The sequence below is a fragment of the Petaurus breviceps genome, unplaced genomic scaffold (genome assembly GCF_028583685.1).
Source record: "Petaurus breviceps papuanus isolate PSGF00001 unplaced genomic scaffold, PetGlider_PUasm1.0 129, whole genome shotgun sequence".
NCBI lineage: Eukaryota > Metazoa > Chordata > Mammalia > Diprotodontia > Petauridae > Petaurus > Petaurus breviceps.
In genome coordinates, this window is record NW_027185665.1 from 5,872,887 (window position 1) to 5,890,540 (window position 17,654).

Here is a 17,654-nt window from a genome sequence, read left to right on the forward strand (position 1 = left end):
CTGCTTTGTCTTTGCTCTTTGAGTGAGCTTGGAGAATACCTCTCCTTGTCAACAAAGCAGAGGAGACTTACTTTATAGCCCTTAAAGATGAGACTATTAACTCGAGGCTTTAACTTGAATAATAGGACTTTTTCTTATCTTAATATTTTTGGACATGTACTATGTTATGGTATGTTAATGGTAAAGAAAACACAGATATTCCGGATCATAATTTCTTTTGTTTTGGTTGTTTTTTGCCTTTTGGAGGGCAACTGGGGTTAAGTAACTTGCCCAAGATTACACGGCTAGTTTTTTTGTGTTGGTGTTAAGTGTCTGAGGCTGGAACCAAACTTGGGTCCTCCTGACTCCGGGGCCAGCACTTTACTCACTGTGCCACCTAGCCACCCCTGTGGATCATAATTTCAATCGACACTTTGTCAACTCCCTTGTTTTATTGTATTTACCATCTATTCAATTAAGAAAATTCCTTTTTGGGTGGCTAGGTGGTGCAGTGAATAGAGCACGGGCCCTGGAGTCAGGAGGACCTGAGTTCAAATGTGGCCTCAGACATTTAACACTTACTAGCCATGTGACCTTGGGCAAGTCACTTAACCTAAATCCCTGCCTTCTCCCCCTCCAAAAAAGCAAAAAAAAAATTTTTAATTAAAAAAAAAAGAAAATTCCTTTCTCATACAAGGATTAAACATTTATGGAGGTCATAAATGTCTGTGACACAGCCATCCTGAATTGGGATGGTTCTAAAATGTATTTAAGGTTTTTCATCTTTTTGTTCATCAGTCAGCCTTAGGTTGGCTCCTTGTACAAGTCTCTAGCCTTAAGGGAATAAGGAATAAATACTGTAATTGTATATTACTATCTGTTTGTCTCCTTTAACCAAACTTTTTGAAAACTGTTTATGGTGGGAACACCTTTCATCAATATGATTTAGCAGAGAAATCCTAGAGAGTTGCTGGAAGCACTCAGAGATTAAATGACTTTTCTAAAATCACATAGCTACTGTGTCAGAACTGAACCTAGGTAGTGCTGATTCCGAGGCAAGCAGGCTTTCCATTAGGCCATTAAAGCTTTAGATTCTAATAAACGTAGACTCATAGAATGTCCAGAGTTAGAAGCAAACTTACAGATCGTCTAATTCAACCCCCATTCTACAGAGGAGGAACATGAGGCTTTGAGGCATAAGCAACTTACCCAACTGACAAGTCACTGAAATGCCACTTAGGGGCACACTTGGTGTTTTGTGTCTTGTCTCTTTTGAAAAAGATGAGCCATATTCTTTCTGTTTCTGTGAGCTGCCAATTTTCCTAATTTAAAACTATGGACTGATTGAAAGAAGGTTCAAGGTGGAGCAAAAGCAGAATAAACAAACCAGCTGGACAAAAAGATGTCAGAGAATTGTTTGGATCCAAAGATTAAACAATTCAATAAACAAATTGCATCTATGGTGATAAATTCTTCCTGGAAATCAAAATTTTAAAAAAAGTAATAAAGCTGATTATCTCAAGTTTCCAGAGATTCTGATTTCAGAGAGAGACACATACAATGGAACTTCTTACCTGCGATTGATTCTCCAGCCAGTCTGAAACAATGGCTCTGTAAGAATTCCCCAGTCAGCCTTAATCTTGACTGTCATGAAAGATTTAACAATGGCACTAGCTGAGGTGTGAATACCTTTCCATTGGCATTAGATGCTTTGGCTTAAATGACCACACAGAACTGAATACCTGCATCTGCTCTCTCTTAAACCTATCTTTCTTCCCTTGGCCAATATCACTGAGGAAAAAAAAATCCAGGAAACTACTTTCTAATAAAAGTCTCACCAAGAGTAGCTACTTCTTGTCTACTTTACTAATTTATCTCCCAAATGGTTCATTTACTATGTGTGTCAAGGAAAGGAAAAAAAAGCAGGAGGAAATTGTGAGCTGCTGAAAGCAAAGAAAGCATTGTGTGCCTTTCTTTAGAAACCACTGCTTCTATTAAATTTAATTACTTTCCCCTGCAGCTTGCATGGAAAAGGTGTGGTTACTAAATAAGGGTGGCTTCTAAATAAAGCCATATAAAGTGTCCAAACCCATCTGGGAACTTTGAAAGAGAATTACCTAAGCTGCAATGGTATTGGAGTTGCTTCCAGGACAAAGAAGCCAGCTTTCAAATGAGTCATGTAAAGCAAATTTCCAAATCAATTCATGTTGCTAAAGTGAGACACTTTCAGTAAGGGACCTGAAACTCATGAGGGATAGAATGAGAAAACACAAAACTATGAACTCTCTGTTGCTGAGATTATTAAGTGATGTTAGAGTAGTGGTTCTTAACCTGGGGTCTATGGACACCCATAGATTTCAGGGGACATGTGAACTTAGATGGGAAAAACAGCTTTAATTTCATTAAAGTGTGGTTTTCGTTGTAATCCTATATTTTTTATTGTATATGTGTTAAGACACTCTGACAAGGGATCCACAGGCTTCATCAGACTTCTAACGGGGTCCGTCATTGTTCAGTTATTTGTTTATTTTTCAGTCATTGCATTCACTACTCACTTTAATCTTCATGACCCTATTTGGGGTTTTCTTGACAAAGATACTGGAGTGGTTTGCCACTTTCTTCTCCAGTTCATTTTACAGATGAAGAACTGAGGCAAACAGGATTAAGTGATTTGCCCTGGGTTGAGCAGCTAGGAAGTGTCTGAGGCCAGATTTGAACTCAGGAAGATGAATCTTTCTGTCTTCAGGTCTGGCACTCTATCCACCTAACCATGACACTAACAAGGTGAAAAAATGTTGTTTAAAGGTAGGTTCCATTTGTCACTAGCTGTAACCCTCAGAAATTCAACAGAGCCAGGAAGGAAAGAGAGACAGGGATGGGGATGTCTTGCAAGAGAACAGCCCACTAATGGAGGAAGTGAACTTGTATGTGGGATGTACTTCAAAGATGGGTCTTTTAGGGAAGTATTGCAGAATCCTAGTGATAGAGGTTTTAGAGGAGGAGAGGTTGAGGGACTTACCCAAGGTCATCCAAGCAGAGGCAGTCTTCAAATCAAAGACTTCTGACTTCTCTGTCAATACTCTTATCAAACTGCTTCTAAAGGGAAAATTATTTTATTTATGGCTATTGCTTTAACAACCGACTTCAAGCCCTCTGACCTCTCCTCCTCTGATGTATTCTTTAAAAGGAGCTGAAGGAGCAGGGCCCCTGGCTAGTACAGTCTCTCCAAAGAGGCATTTTCCCCTAGAGCTGGCTCCCCTCCGAGCTGGGCCACTAGGTAAAGGACAGGGACTGCCTCAGTGTAATGCTTCTTATAGCCTGTCCCCCCTCCCCCATACTTGTGTTTTATAGGGAAGATGCCAAATTAAGTATTTTTCTAATGTCATTTACTATCCCCTTGCTTTAAAAAAAGTAGCCCTGAGGGTTTTTTAAGCCCCTTTCTGTATTTATATGAACATTGTAAAACTGTAAAGCTACAATATCTGATTTTTTTTCTGTGCTTTATTTTATTTTTTTTTAAAAGCAATTGGGATTAAGTAACTTGCTCAAGGTTATTTCTGGGTGTGGTGCTAAGTATCCAAGCCCAGATTCGATCCCCTAGGTCATCCCGACACTGGGGGCCAGGGCTCTTGCTTGCTGTGCTACCTGGCCGCCCCTCTGTGCTTTATTTTTGAGGGCATAGTAAATGTATATCCTTCAAGAACTGGATAAGCAATGTAACCATTGCTTATTGATTGCTATTGCTCTGATCCTATAATCCTTCCCTAAAAGACCCACCTTCGAAGTCCATCCCACCAACATAAACTCACTTCCTCCATTGGTGGGCTACTCTCTTTCTTATAAGACCACATTCCCTTCTTTTTTTTTTTTTCCTTCCTGGCTCTCTATTGAATTTCTGAGGTGTGTGGTCAGTGACAAAAGGAATCCACCTTTAAATAATGCTTCTTCATCTCTTTTGGTGTCATGGTTAGGTGGATACAGTGCTAGAGGCCTGGAGTCAGAAAGACTCATCTTCCTAGTCACCCACTATGCTATCCTTACATAAGATCAAAATATTTCAGGAAAAAGTAAAGAGGATAGTTGGTTAATGATGAATACAGGACACAAGGCCTGAGAGGAAGCCCAGCTGTTGCATGGTGGCACGTGCATTGACACGTCATTTTTAGCTGCTCCCCTTTAATTATCCTGCTACTGCCTTCACCAGTCTAAATTGGACCGGCAGGTGTCCCTGAGGCTCATTCTGTTTCTGTCTCAGTTTGGCTTAGTAAGGAAGACAGAGAGAGCTGGATCATCAGGAGATAAAGAGAGGTAGCTTGTGCCTCAGGGTAGGCTGATTGTTAGGTAGATGGAGAACTTGGGTCACATAAAATCTTCCTAAGGACTATGGCAATAATCTTGCTTAATTTACCAGGTATATAACCAGGGGATGTTCATCTTTCTCACCTTCCCTTTCCCTTTTACAATTCTTTCAGACACCTGGGCTAGAAGTTACGAAGTCCTCTTTGCTTTTCTCTTGAAATCCAAATCATTTGTGAAGTCCTGTCGATTTTATCCTTCCCAAGGTCTCTTTCCATTTCACAAGATTTAGAGTTAGAAGACAAGCCAGTCCTCAGTTGATAGATGAAAAAATTTAGGCCCAGAGAGGTTGAATTTTTTTTTAATTCACTCAGTTGCAAAACTGGGATTTTAAATAGTCTTATCACTCCAAAAGGGTAGATAGGTGACCCAGTGGATGGAGTGCTAGCCCTGGAGTCAGGAGGACCTGAATTCAAATCTGACCTCAGACACTTACTAGCTGTCACTTAACTCTGTTTGCCTCAGTTTCCTCATTTATAAAATGAGCTGGAGAAGGAAATGGCAAACCACTAAAATACCTTTGACAAGAAAACCCCAAATGGGGTCATGAAGAGTCAGATATGACTGAAAAATGATTGAATGACAAAAATGACTCCAGATCTAGCACTCTTTCCAATATTCCTTATTGTCTCTTCTTGGCGCCATCCTAGTGGAGACGTATTACATCTTCGACAGCAATAACCCCCATGGTCCCTCTTCCACTTCAGGACAGATTCTCTTCTTAAGAGAACTTGGATTACTCACTATCCAGTTTATAAAAAAAAATAAACAAAAAAGGGTTATTACTTACTCAATTTACATAAATTAAAACAAACTTTTTTTATAGTTAGACGTGGTCTTTATTCTCATCATCCTCCATTTGCACCATTCCAATAGCTTCCTGATTGGTCTCCCTGTCTCCATTCTCTCTCCTTTCTTTTTTTTTTTAGCTTAAATCTTTTAAGTTTATTTTTAGATTTTGACATTCCACAAGATTTTGAGTTACAAATTTTCTCCCTGTCTTTTCCCAAAGCCCCAACCCAAGATAGCAAACCTACTGAATTCCCCTTCCCCCAATGTATTCTCTCTTATATCCTCCCCCATCCACCCCTAACTTTCTAGTAGGACAAGATGGATTTCTACACCTCAGTGTCTGTATATCTTATTTCCCAGTTGTATGCAAAAAACACATTTTTTTAACATTTGAAAAACAAACATTTTAAAGCACTCCTATGTCCAAATCACTGTGCTATTCAATGGGTAGAGAATTCACAAAGAAATAGAATAGTACTTGCTGTCAAGGAACTTACTTGAACTGAATCTATGCCACATGTACACCGATAAGTAAATATAAACTACTCTGAGAAGTCAAATAACTGGAGAATTTTGAGGAACTGTTCAAGTTGGCATTCAGGTACTCAGGTATTAAAGGCACTCTATTTCTTGGCCTCAGCCTAGTTTTAGATGGTATAATCTAGGTTTCCTAAATTTTTGTCATTTTCTGTTTCTTGAATAAACCTCTCTGTGTCAGGAGAACAATTTATGCAATAACAGCAACACAATATAGAATAAAGGAAAAAAAAAACTTTAGACAAACCTTAAAACTCTAAACACGGAAAGACAAGACTAACCATGTCTCTAGACAAATTGATGCTAATCCCACTTCTTAACAGAGAGGTGAAGGATTCAAGGTGTGGAAAGAGGTATCATTTTTGTACATGGCAGTAGTTTGTGTTTGTTTTGCTTGGTCATACTTATTTGTTACAAGGGTTGTTTTTTTTTAATTGGCTGGGCAATGAAGGGACAGCAATAATATTACCTCCCAAAAAAAGAAACGGAAACAGAGGACAATCTTTGATACGTTTTTCAAAGTGCACAGGGGAGTACAGAGAGAAGTCCAGAAGAAAACACAGATAAGAAAGGACAGCAATAATATTGCCTCCCCCAAAAAGAAAAGGAAACAGAGGACAATCTTTGATACATTTTGAACAGGGGAGTACAGAGAGAAGTCCAGAAGAAAACACAGATAAGTAACAGTTTTGAAATGATGGGGTGAATTTATATGTACCTTAATAATCTATAAATATATTCTCTATTAATATGTACCTTAAAATCCTGTTGGAACGGAGATTGACGAGTTGACATATATGTTCTACTGTGTTATGTGGAAATGCTTGGAGTTCTTTGGTATTTGATATGTTCAGAATTTAAAACATACATATTCCCACTTTATGACATTTTACCTTTGATTAAGGTCTTTGCATCTGGAAGGCTGCTTTCCTCTTTTCTTTGTTTTTTCCCTCTTTCTCTAAACATTTTGAAATCCCACTACTCCTTCAAAACTCAAATCAAATGCCACCTCCTAGATGGTCTTCCCAGACTCCTCTCCCTCTAGTGAATTCTCTATCACCTTGATTTGCATTTCTCTTATTGTGCATATATTCTACCTTTTAAAAAACATCTCTGTTAGGGCCAGGGTGTGCTGGAGCCAACTCTAACTTGCTTGCTCTTAGTTGGTAAATTTTCAGTACGAGCACTTATACTTCAAAAATAATTAAAAGCTACAAATCAAGGCTTGATTTACTATTTTGTTGATTTGTGTAGTCTTAAGTGATATAGAAAATGTTAATAGTGCATATTAAATTTAAAAGCCTTTCACGTTTATAGATTTTTCTGCTCCCTCCCCCCAAACATTTACCAGCCCAAATTGGCTCTGATCACTTCTACTAGAATGCAAGTTCTATGAGGGCCTAGATCCATAGGCCTTACACAGTCTTATAACCACACAGGCAACGAAATGTCTCTTAAACGAATGAAGAAACAAGGAATGTTGAGCACCTACTTCCTCAACTTTGGGCCAGAGGTGGGCAGGATACCAATAAGTATAACAAAGCAAATCCTTGCTTTCAAGTAGTCTTATCTATTTATTTTGGGAAGGATTGAGGAGGCAATGAATGATTGGATCCTACACTTAGGGCTGAAAGGAACTTCAGGGGCCATCTAGTCCAACTCATTTTACGGTTGAAGAATCTAAGGCCAAAGAGGTGAAGATACTTGCCCAAGGTCATACAAGAAGTTAAAAATAGGCGTAAGTTCAAATCCAAATCTGTTCTATGACAAATTCACGTGAAACAATAGAAGACAGCATATACTTGTGGGCTGTTTGTGTTGTGCAGGTTTGTAGGACTGGTATGAGTTATGCTCGCTTGGACGTCAATGTGAGGAAAGCTCCTGATTTGTTTTGGGTATTTTCTACCTTTTCCCTCATGCATCCCCATCCCCACTGGCATATGGAGTGCTCTGGCATTCTGAGGTTGTTCAACGTAAACTAGAGTGGCATACAGTGGGACAGCCTGCTCCCCTTCTTTGCACCCTCACCCCCTTCCCCGGGCTCCCCAGTGGCTAGCATTCCGTGACTGGCAAACCAGCCTCAGGCTCCATTGAGATGAACCCGGGAGCAGCTGGAAAGCTAAAAGTGGGCGCTGCTCTTGCCGAGCACTCCGCGGGTTGGGTGTGGAAGGAAGCGGGGAGACAGTTTAGGCTGCTGGGCCTTCTTTTTGAAGGCAGATGGTATGTGTAAAGGCAGATGCTGTGATCGCAGCAAATGCAAGAGAAAGGGAGGGGAAGAGAAGGGGGCGGCAGTGGCTCCAGGCTGCTAGGCGGGGGGGGGGGGGGGGGGGGGGGGGGGCGTGTAAACGCCCGGGACTAGCGGAGTGGGTGTGGGGGGTAGCAAGTGTGCAGAAGGTAAGGGGAGGACGCTGCCTCGATGGCACGGGGACTTCTCTCTGCCTCTACCCAGTCTGTTTATCCCACCCGGTTCCGCTCCGTGCCCTCCCACCCACCCGCGTCTCCTGCCGGGAGGGGGAGAAGACCCCTCCCCGTCCCACTCCCTCTCCCTCGCCTTTGCCACAGTCCAGCTGGGATGCAGAGGCACCTCCGGGGAGCGGCGAAACCTGTTTGTCCGGTCCTCGGGTAGAGCTGGGGAGAGGGAAGGACAGAGAGCGGAGGGAGGGGAAGAGACGGGGGCGGGGGAAAGGCGAGAAGCCATTGGGAAGGAGGAAGAGCGGCTGGAGCCGCAGCTGCCGCCGCCAAGCCGGACACACGTCCCCGGGGCCCCGGGCCAGGAGCGGTGCGCCATGAAGTGTTGAATCCGCTGCGGGGGTGGCAGGGCCGGGGCGGGCGGGGGAGCTACGGCCCGGTGCTGCAGCGGAGCTCGAGGGAGGGACGGCGGCAGCTGTGAGCCCGGCGGGCCCAAGGCGACGTGAGACAGGTAAGAGCCACGGGGGCTTGGGAGCGTCCCCCGCCCACCCCTGAGCCACTTGTGTCCCCAGGATCGGGGCCCTGGAGCTGGGGGCAGGAGAGCGGGGACCGGGCCGTTGTGGGGACGGCGACAGCCGCTGGGGTCCCTGAAGGAACCCGGTACTAGCAGGGCCCGTGGTGTGGGCAGTGCCTGGGCGCCTGGGACCTTAGAGGGAATGGAGTGCGGGGACACAGTCGTTTACATCCTGCTGCCCAGCCCGAGGTGGGAGAGGGAGAGGCAGCGGGGACTCCACGGCTTCTTGGGGAATGTTTTACTCATTGCTTTCTTAAAAGGCATGTGCTAGAGTTTAAAAGGCGGGGTGTATGAGCCTCGAAAGCGGCCGGAGGGAGGAACGGGAGCCGCTTGTGGGGTGTCTCTCCAGGAAGGGCATTTAAACTCGGCTTCCACACATTCATTCCCGGGAGCGCCCTCGTGGGGATCCACGGGATCCCTTTCCTGGGGTTTCGGGAGCGCACAGGAGGGAAAATTAAAGGGGGTTGCAGGTTTAGAGGAATTCCCGGAGGGAAGGACAGGGGAGACACCGGCCAGATCCCAGATCAGATCCCAGGGTGGCTGCCAATAATACTCTCCAAGAATGCGCTACTAGGTTCTTTGGGAAAGGGCAAAAGCTTTATTTTAATAATAACTTATTTTTTTCCTGTCCAACTTCTACCATTTGAAAGGCCTCTTACTTCTCCCCTCTTGATGCCTAGAGTTGTCAGGAAGCTTTTTCTCCCACCGTTTGGAGATGTAAACATTTTGCGGAATTTATGTTTGAAACGTAGATCTCTCTAAAACGAATTGCCCGGGTTTCCCTCGCTGGGTGCTTAGGGTGTCAGGCGCACCATGTAGTGAGACTGGACACAAACTGAAGACAGTTGAAGGTGGGAAGGGTCATGAAAGACCCTCGGAATGTATAGATTACGTAACGTGGAGGGAAGGGGCAAAGGAAAATACGTCTAACCTTGGGTCCCTTCCTAACTGCTTTTTGCTTCTCCTTACCTTCATCTTAAACTGACATCTGTAGTCATTTCCCCTTAGCTTTGGCCTGGACAGGGTAAAAATTTTCAGAATGGGAAACATACTTTCTTTCTTCCTTGATTCATGTACTTGAAGCTCGTATGTTATCCATGCAGTGTTTTCATCACATAGACTTTCTAGTGATCGTTCTATGTGAAAGCCCCTTCTACCTCCTTTGAAATAATTGAAAGAAAAGGTGTGCCTTTAAAGAGAATGAATCTTACATTAAATACAGGATTGTGGAAGAAGCAAGCTCTACTGCATAGTTGAAATATTGGCCTAGTGTAAGTTTTAATTTTCATCTTTTACAGACCATCCCCAACCCCCATAATTGAATGTAAGTTACTTACCAGCAAAGACTGCCCTCTTTCCTCTTTGTATTCCCAGTGCTCATCACAGTGCCTTCTCCTCTGTTTAATTGAAACCTGTATTATGTACAAAGCTATACAATTATTATTGCTAGGGCTATTGTTGCTGTTGCTGTTATGAATTTGTTATTAAATACTTGTACAATGCATGGCACAGTTGAAGAATTTAGTATGTGATTTAATAATGGTTACATGATTTATTTTCAAATAAAATCAAAGAGAAATCATGTATGCTAACAGTACCATGGAGGCGTTTTTGATTAACAGCTTTCTTTATATGGTGAGATTTGGGAGGAGTTTCTATTTTTAAAGATCTTTAAATATTCAGGTATTTTGTCAATTTCTGAAAGTTATGCATATTTTTATATGGGATGAAAGAAAACGGTGCCATAGGCAAGCAAGCAATAAATATTTATTAAGCACCTAATATATGCCTGGCTCTCTGCTAAGTACTTGGGATACAAAGGCAAAACCACAACAAAAACAAAAAAACTCAGTTCTAGTTCTCAAGCATCTCACAGTTTAATGGGGGAGACCATATGGAAACAACTACGTACAAACAAGACATATCCCAGATAAAGTAGAGATAATATCCGAGGCAAGGCACTGTGATTAAGGAGGACTGGGAAAGACTTCTTGCAGTAGGTTTAACTGAGATTTGAAGGAGTTCATGAGACAGATGAGGAGATGGGGTCCCTGTAAGGGCTTTGAGAGTTACTACTAGTAAAGAGCTTAGTATATTGCAGCTAGATACTTGTGTTGCCACTATGAAGGGCAACTATAAATGATGGGACTTCTAGTAATAATTGCTGTTTACAGGTTAGCATATGGTGCTACTATTAACTCTCAAGGTTCAGCCTCTTTTATTTTTAGGGGAAAAACTATATCTTGTATTTATTTCCTCTGTTAGTAATTTCATAGTACTTTTTGAATATTTGAAATAAGCAATATTTAAAAACAAACCCAGCAGAATTCAATCAAAAGGGAGACTTGGGACTGTTCAAGCCTTGGACCAGCTTGCCCAGTTAGGAATATTTCACTCGTAGCATTTCCTGGCTTCTTGGATGCAAACTATTACATATATAAAAGAGTTCTATGTTAGGGGTAGAACAGTATTAATGCCAAGACTACTTGTTAGACAACTAGGAGAGGAGAGTCACAGATGGAGAGCTGGAAGGGATTTTGGAGGCTGTCTAATCCAGATGAGACGCTGAAGCCATAGAAGTTAGGGCGTAGAGGTAGAAAGCATCAGGGCCAAGATGGGACCTCAACTCTTCTTACCTCAGTCAAGCTTGCACTTCGGCTATGCTCCTGCAGAACGAACCCAAGGTCCAAACAATCCTGAGCCAGCCTTTGTGCTTGAATTCTTCTGCTTTTGAGGAAGATATAAATACATGCATGTATTTAGTTTCTTTTGCTAAACTAATACATAAAGTAAATTTGGGATATTTTAAAAAGTCAGCAATCATTTGTTAAATGCTTGCTATATGCTAGGCACAGAGCTAAACCTTTGGAATACAAAGGAAAAGGAGTTTATTTTCTAATGGGGGGTAGGTAGGTGGAAAGGAGAACAATCACATATCCATAAATAGGTACATAAAAGATATGTATTGACTAGCTCAGGACTTTTTTACCTGGGGTGTGTAAGCTTCTTAAAAAAACAGACTCAATAACCACTATTCAACATAATTTATAAGTGAAAAATATAAAAATGCAATCCTATGTATTTTATGCATCTAAAAGCATTCAGAGAAGTGGTACATTGGGTTCCCTAGACTGCCAGAGGGGAAAGCAGCAGCAGCTGAAGGGAGTGGAAAAGACCTCTTGCAGAAGGCGGCATTTGAACTGAGTTTTGAAGGAAGCCAGCGATTCCATGATTTAGTGAGGAGTGACCATTTCAGGAATGGAAGACAGCCAGTGCAAACTGAATGTTTTATATTTGTCTTGACTTTCAGGTTTTGCACTTCCACAAGCTGGATTTAGCTAAACATTAATGATTCGTATATCTCTAGAAACCAGAGTTTTTTTTAGCTAAATATTAATGATCTTTATAACTCTGGCTTCTAGAGAGATTAATCTAATGATCTGCCTCTGCTCTGCAATTGCACTCCAGGTAGGACTGTAGCCTTTGTAAAAGAATTACAGAAGAATGGGGAATAACTTGTTTTTAATGATTCAGTGAAAGTTCTGTAGCATCTGTTTTTATAGTCTATGTAATGAAAGACTTTTTAATTTATCATAAAACTAAAGTGACTATTTCGTAACCTGTGGCCAACCATACTATTGGTTTTTGTTTTTTCATTTATCAGCTGTTTATATGACTAAAAAATTTCCTTTACAATATCCAGGCATTCTTTGACTATTTGTGATTCATGGCCCCATTTGTTTTGAGAGTTCTATCGATGAAGTAGATCACTTGCTTGCCTTCCCCATTAAATAAGATAAGTAAAATATAGTGTTGCTGTCTGTGGAGCTTCATGGTAGAAGACAGATTCTCTTCTTTGTTATAAGAGATATTCTTAAAAATCCTTTTCCCTTTGCCTAGCTAAAGAAAATACCTGGTCGAAGGTGCTTTGAAGTCTTATAACTGAAGTCCTGGCATTAATTTCAAAGACACTAGAAAGTTTACATAATACCTTTTGTAGAAAGCCAAATTTCAATAATAAACATAAATGAGTAAATTTAAATTGTATAAGTGCTTCTCTACAAGATTAAAAAGGCTTTTTGTCATCTAATAATTTGAAAATATCCCAGGAACTATTCTCTAGTAATCAAAATAATCTTGAAGAAATTTGCTCTGTTTTATCTTTAAGACTTACCATAGCCTAAACCTCTATGGAGTTTCCAGTCTTAGGATAGTGCTAAAAATTGTAGGGCTTTGATAAATTGTCGATTGATTTTCCTGTAAGTCATCAACCCTTCTCATGGAAGCAACAAAAACTTTACTTCCTGGTGTAATCATCTATGTACAACTTTTGCTGTGCAGGTGTCAGGGTAGCCTAGCATCATGCCCTTTGGCCTTGGGTGGTCCCACTTGTACTACTATTCTGAAATCAGTGTCCCTCCTTATGGTGGGAAGGGTACTTTTTCTACCTTGATGTGACCTATAGGTCACGTTAAACTGCTGACTTAATTTATCCATCTTCATCTTTTCTTCACCCTGAACATATGCTGTTTAAAAAAATAGAGGCATCTAAAGTTACTAATTTGGGGTTTGGGATACAAATTAAACATTTAAAACACTCTGTGAAGGACTCTTTGGAAAGTACTCCCCTCCCATTCCACCCCCCCCCCACCAGATTATGACTGTCAGAGATCTACTTTGGGAAAGGAAGTATATTTGTGTGAAAATCAGAATGAGAAAATGATGAAAAGTCTTTGTGTCCCCAACATCCCTCCTCTTAACACAGATCTGCTGTCATTCATGAACTCCAACTAAGGTTGGTTGGTTTTATTTAGAAATTCCATCGCCTAACGCAAATCACTTGGAAAGTACCAAATGTGTACATGCATATTCCTTTTATGGAACTGAAATATTGTTTTAACATGGAAAATGGCTCTAGATGCTATAACAGTAATAAGAATGAGCATTTAAACATTCTGTGTTTGCCGAGTAATCTATGTATTCTTTTTCAGTTCATCCTTCCAACCACTTGGTAGGGATCACTGTTATTATTATCCTCACTTTATGGAAGGAGAAACGTAGGCTCAAAGACTCAAGTTGTTTGTGGTCACATAAATTATGTTAGAGACAGAATTTAAATTTAGATTTCAGAAAAATCTGGACTTACATGAACTGATGCAGAGTGAAATGAGCAGAACCAGAACACTGTACACAGTAACAGTAATGTTGTCTGATGACCAATTTTGGTAGACATAGCTCTACTCAGCAGTGCAAGGATCTGAGACAATTCCAAAAGACTTAAGATGGAAAATACTATCCATATCCAGAGAAAGAACTATGGAGTCTGAATGCAGATTGAAGCATGCTATTTTCTCTTTTTTTGTTTCTTCTTTCTGGTGGTTTTTCATTAACATGACTAATGTAGAAATGTGTTTAATATGATTGTACATGTATGGCCTATATCAGACTGCATGCTGTCTTGGGGAGGGGAGAGGGAAAGGAGGGGGAGAAAATTTAAAACTCAAAATCTTATAACAGTGAATATTGAAAACTAAAAATAAATAGATAAATATTAAAAATAGAAAAAAAAACAGATTTGTCTTGACTCTAAGTCCAGCATACGTTTAAAATGGACTACCTCTGCTATGGAAATTACTTACATTTGTGAAAATCCATAGTATCAATTTGGCTAAATTCAGAGCATAGTCACTGATTTTTCCTTGATCTCCTAAAGTTCTATCCTTGTTGGTGATCACCTTATCTGTCACTATAAGACTTCCTTTTCCACACTGAATGCATGTGTAATCTGACCTTTGGCTAGCCACTATTTGCAGGACTCTGTGGCATTTTCTCTGTGCCTATTTTTTGTTCCATCAAAATTGTATAATTTGTTTGATTATAGATTATTAGGCACTGTTTGGAATACTTTTTCCATCTTTTCCTCCAAGAAGGCTGTTTTATAATCCTCAGTAGCATCAATCAGACACCAACCTCTTAAGGAGGCAGTAAGGAGTCTGTTGTCTACTTGTATCAGCATTTGTGTGTTCCAACATTGATGGGGTGCTCTTTTTTTCGTTGTAAGCATAGCAAGAGGTTGTACTATACCATCCAAATTCTTAACCTGACTCCTAAGAGCCACTGAGCTGTTAAATGAGAGAGCTCCTTGAGAACTGGCTGTTTATAGCCAATGAAACTACTATTTGGTCTTTTTGTGTGAGAAGAGATAATCATTTCTCTTGGAAGGTTTAATCATTCACCTACATGCAGGTGGGCAGTTGGAGCAGGTGATTTCTGGAGCTCCCTTTCAGTTTTATTACTACACGAATCTTGATCTTAGCCAAAAGGTGGGAAAGCACAACATGATGTTAGAAGACAATTACCATGCCTTTTCTGTTCATTATATATCTGTGCTAAGTGAAGTGCATCTATTTAATAAACTGCTGGAGCCTTTGACCATAAGGGACCAAGGGGAGGTAGGTAACTTGTCAAACTGGGCCAGAAACTCTCCATTAGCAGGTAGGATTGGAGTTTTCCTTCTAATAATATCTCTTTAATGCCAGAGTTGGGGTTGTTTTTTTTTTAAAGCTTTCATAAGAGTCTTGTTAATTTTGGATAAAACTGACCTTTCTTTTATTAGAATAAACACTAGCACATGAAATTGTTCTTAGTGCCGTAATTTCCAGCAAAGTGGAAAGTGTAGGTGGGCCAAGAGGGAAATTATGTCCCTGTTAAAAGAGTAAACTTAAAAGGAACACAAATAAATTTGTGAGTTGGCATGTACTTTCTAATTTTGTTGTTTTGTTTTGATTATGAACTAAAGTCTAGTGACATCCTCAACTGTTGTTTATTTAGATAGTTGATAGCTTGCTATTAAGTTTGGTGCAGCTATAAACATTTTTGTATAAATATTTGTTACTTTATCTTTCCTTTATGTGTGTTCCCAGTTACTGGGATTACTTGGTTAGAGAATTTTATTTTAAAATTTTTTGTGTGTTGTTATATTGTTTGGAGTACAATTTATAGGCTTGATAAGACTATTTTTCGGTGCTCACATACTCTTTATTCTCAATTGCTCTTCTCTAACCTTTTAATTGAAATCTCTGGTTTTGGGCAAACTGGAGAAGTCTCCTATTTCTCCATAATAGGCTAAGGGCAGGGTTGGAATGTGAGAAATTACATTTCCAAGTGGTCTACTACTTGAGTTAGTTTTTAGCTGCAAAACAATGCCTAGTTCAAAATAAGTTTTATAGGGAAAAATCCAATAAAAAAAGTCACCACATCTAACTTTATCATTCTATTGTCTTCTGCCAACTCCCACCTTTCCTTTTAGTGCTAAATTCCTTTTAGCCTTTTGTTTTTATTTTTTCCAGGATATCAATCTTTATATGATTTTTCTCAAATAGCATATCAGTTTAGTGGTCATTGATCAAAACTATTACATTTAATGTACTTGTCAAATAAATATAAATTAATTACTACAAAAAAGAGATAAAAAAGTCTAGTAAGTGCCTTCTTTCACAGTTCTTTTATAACATGACTAATGTGGAAATATGTTTAATATGATGTGCATGTATGGCCTTTATCATACTGTATGCTGTCGTTGGGAGGGGAGAGGGAAAGGAAGGGGAGAAAATTTGAAACTCAAAATCTTATATGTGAATGTCAAAAACTAAAAATAAATAGAACAAACACTTGACTAAACTTTCCAAATGGAGAGAGATGGCTACCTAAGGTAAATCCATATAAGAATATAAATTCATCAATAAAATCTTATGAAGAAAGATTATGGATGAAAATCAGCAGTATCATCACAAATAAAGATAAAAGAGTGGGTAAAATCAGCTTAAATAAAATTTGGCTAGATATCCAGCTAAGGAAAGTCATCGTTAAAAGGATGAAAATGGAAAGAGGACTACAAAAAGAAGAAAAGTGGAAAAGATTTGCAAAAAAAAATCACAGTAAATTGTTGTCCCCATTAAGGATAGTGAAATGACCACACTTGAGCACTGATGTCACAGGCCTTGAGGTGCTTAAAAAAGAAGTCGAAATGGCACTAAAGGGAACAAAGATGGAGAGTGCAGCCAGATTGGATCAAGCATACATAAACTACATCAGATAAAATTGTGAGAGCACTGAGGAAATGATTTACAAGATATCTAAATCAGCAGGCCTTATTTGTTTTTTTTTTAAAGGAACTGAGAAAACAAAAAGTTAACAGTCTATATGCCTTCTCTCCTATCTACTTCCCCTACAAATATTTATATGGTTCATATACATACAAAATGAAGGAATCTGGCTTTGCAAGTTTATTCAATGATGGATCGCATTTTTGCCCTCTAACCTTTGACTGAAAGATGGAGAGAATATGGTATCTCATTGTCCTAATGTTTGCTGGCTTTGAAAAGCATTCAGTTGAATAGAAATCCTTTATGAGCTCATTAACAACAATTCATCTCCCACCTGTATGTATATCCAGAACATTCACGATACCTCAGAAGATATAACAATAGAAATAACCCACTAATGATAAATATCAGGAGAAGCACAAAACAAGGAGCTGTACATTTGATTAAAAAGTGTCTCTCTTGTGAGGGAGGAGATCAGGCACAAGGTCTAAGTCATGAAAAGTTCCTGATGATATGGTCTTCCCATTGCTTTGTTTGCAGAAGACATCCTGTTGATTTCATCAAGCCCTATGACATTACAGGGCCTATGCCTTCTCTCAAAAGAATTTATTCCATCCATCTACACAAGAAAGATCAAATGGATGAGTAATGTTTTTTCTCAAATTTCAACATATGTCTGAATGGACACCTTCTACAACTTGTCTAGTAGTGCATGTATCTGGAGTAGACATTGCAGATGGACAATGGCCTGGGCCCAGAGTTAAAAAGGAGGAAGAGAGATTGCTTTTGGGAAATTGTGGAGCACCTTTACTAACCCCCAAACTTCCCACAAATATACTTTTTTTTTGGAGGGGCAGTTGGCGGTAAGTGACTTGCCCAAGGTCACATGGCTAGTAAGTCTT

The 17,654-nt window shown here is 39.9% G+C and overlaps 1 protein-coding gene and 1 pseudogene across 1 annotated transcript in view; one reads left to right on the forward strand and one right to left on the reverse strand.

Annotated features, from left to right (window-relative positions):
* Window positions 1-9,372, reverse strand: part of LOC138173564 (stress-70 protein, mitochondrial-like) — a 30,294-nt pseudogene extending 20,922 nt beyond the window's left edge.
* Window positions 8,353-17,654, forward strand: part of LOC138173214 (phospholipid-transporting ATPase IC-like) — a 165,792-nt gene continuing 156,490 nt past the window's right edge. Inside the window, exon 1 of the mRNA XM_069103121.1 lies at window positions 8,353-8,584. The gene's annotated coding sequence lies outside the window, so the exon portion shown is untranslated. The remainder of the gene's footprint in view (window positions 8,585-17,654) is intronic.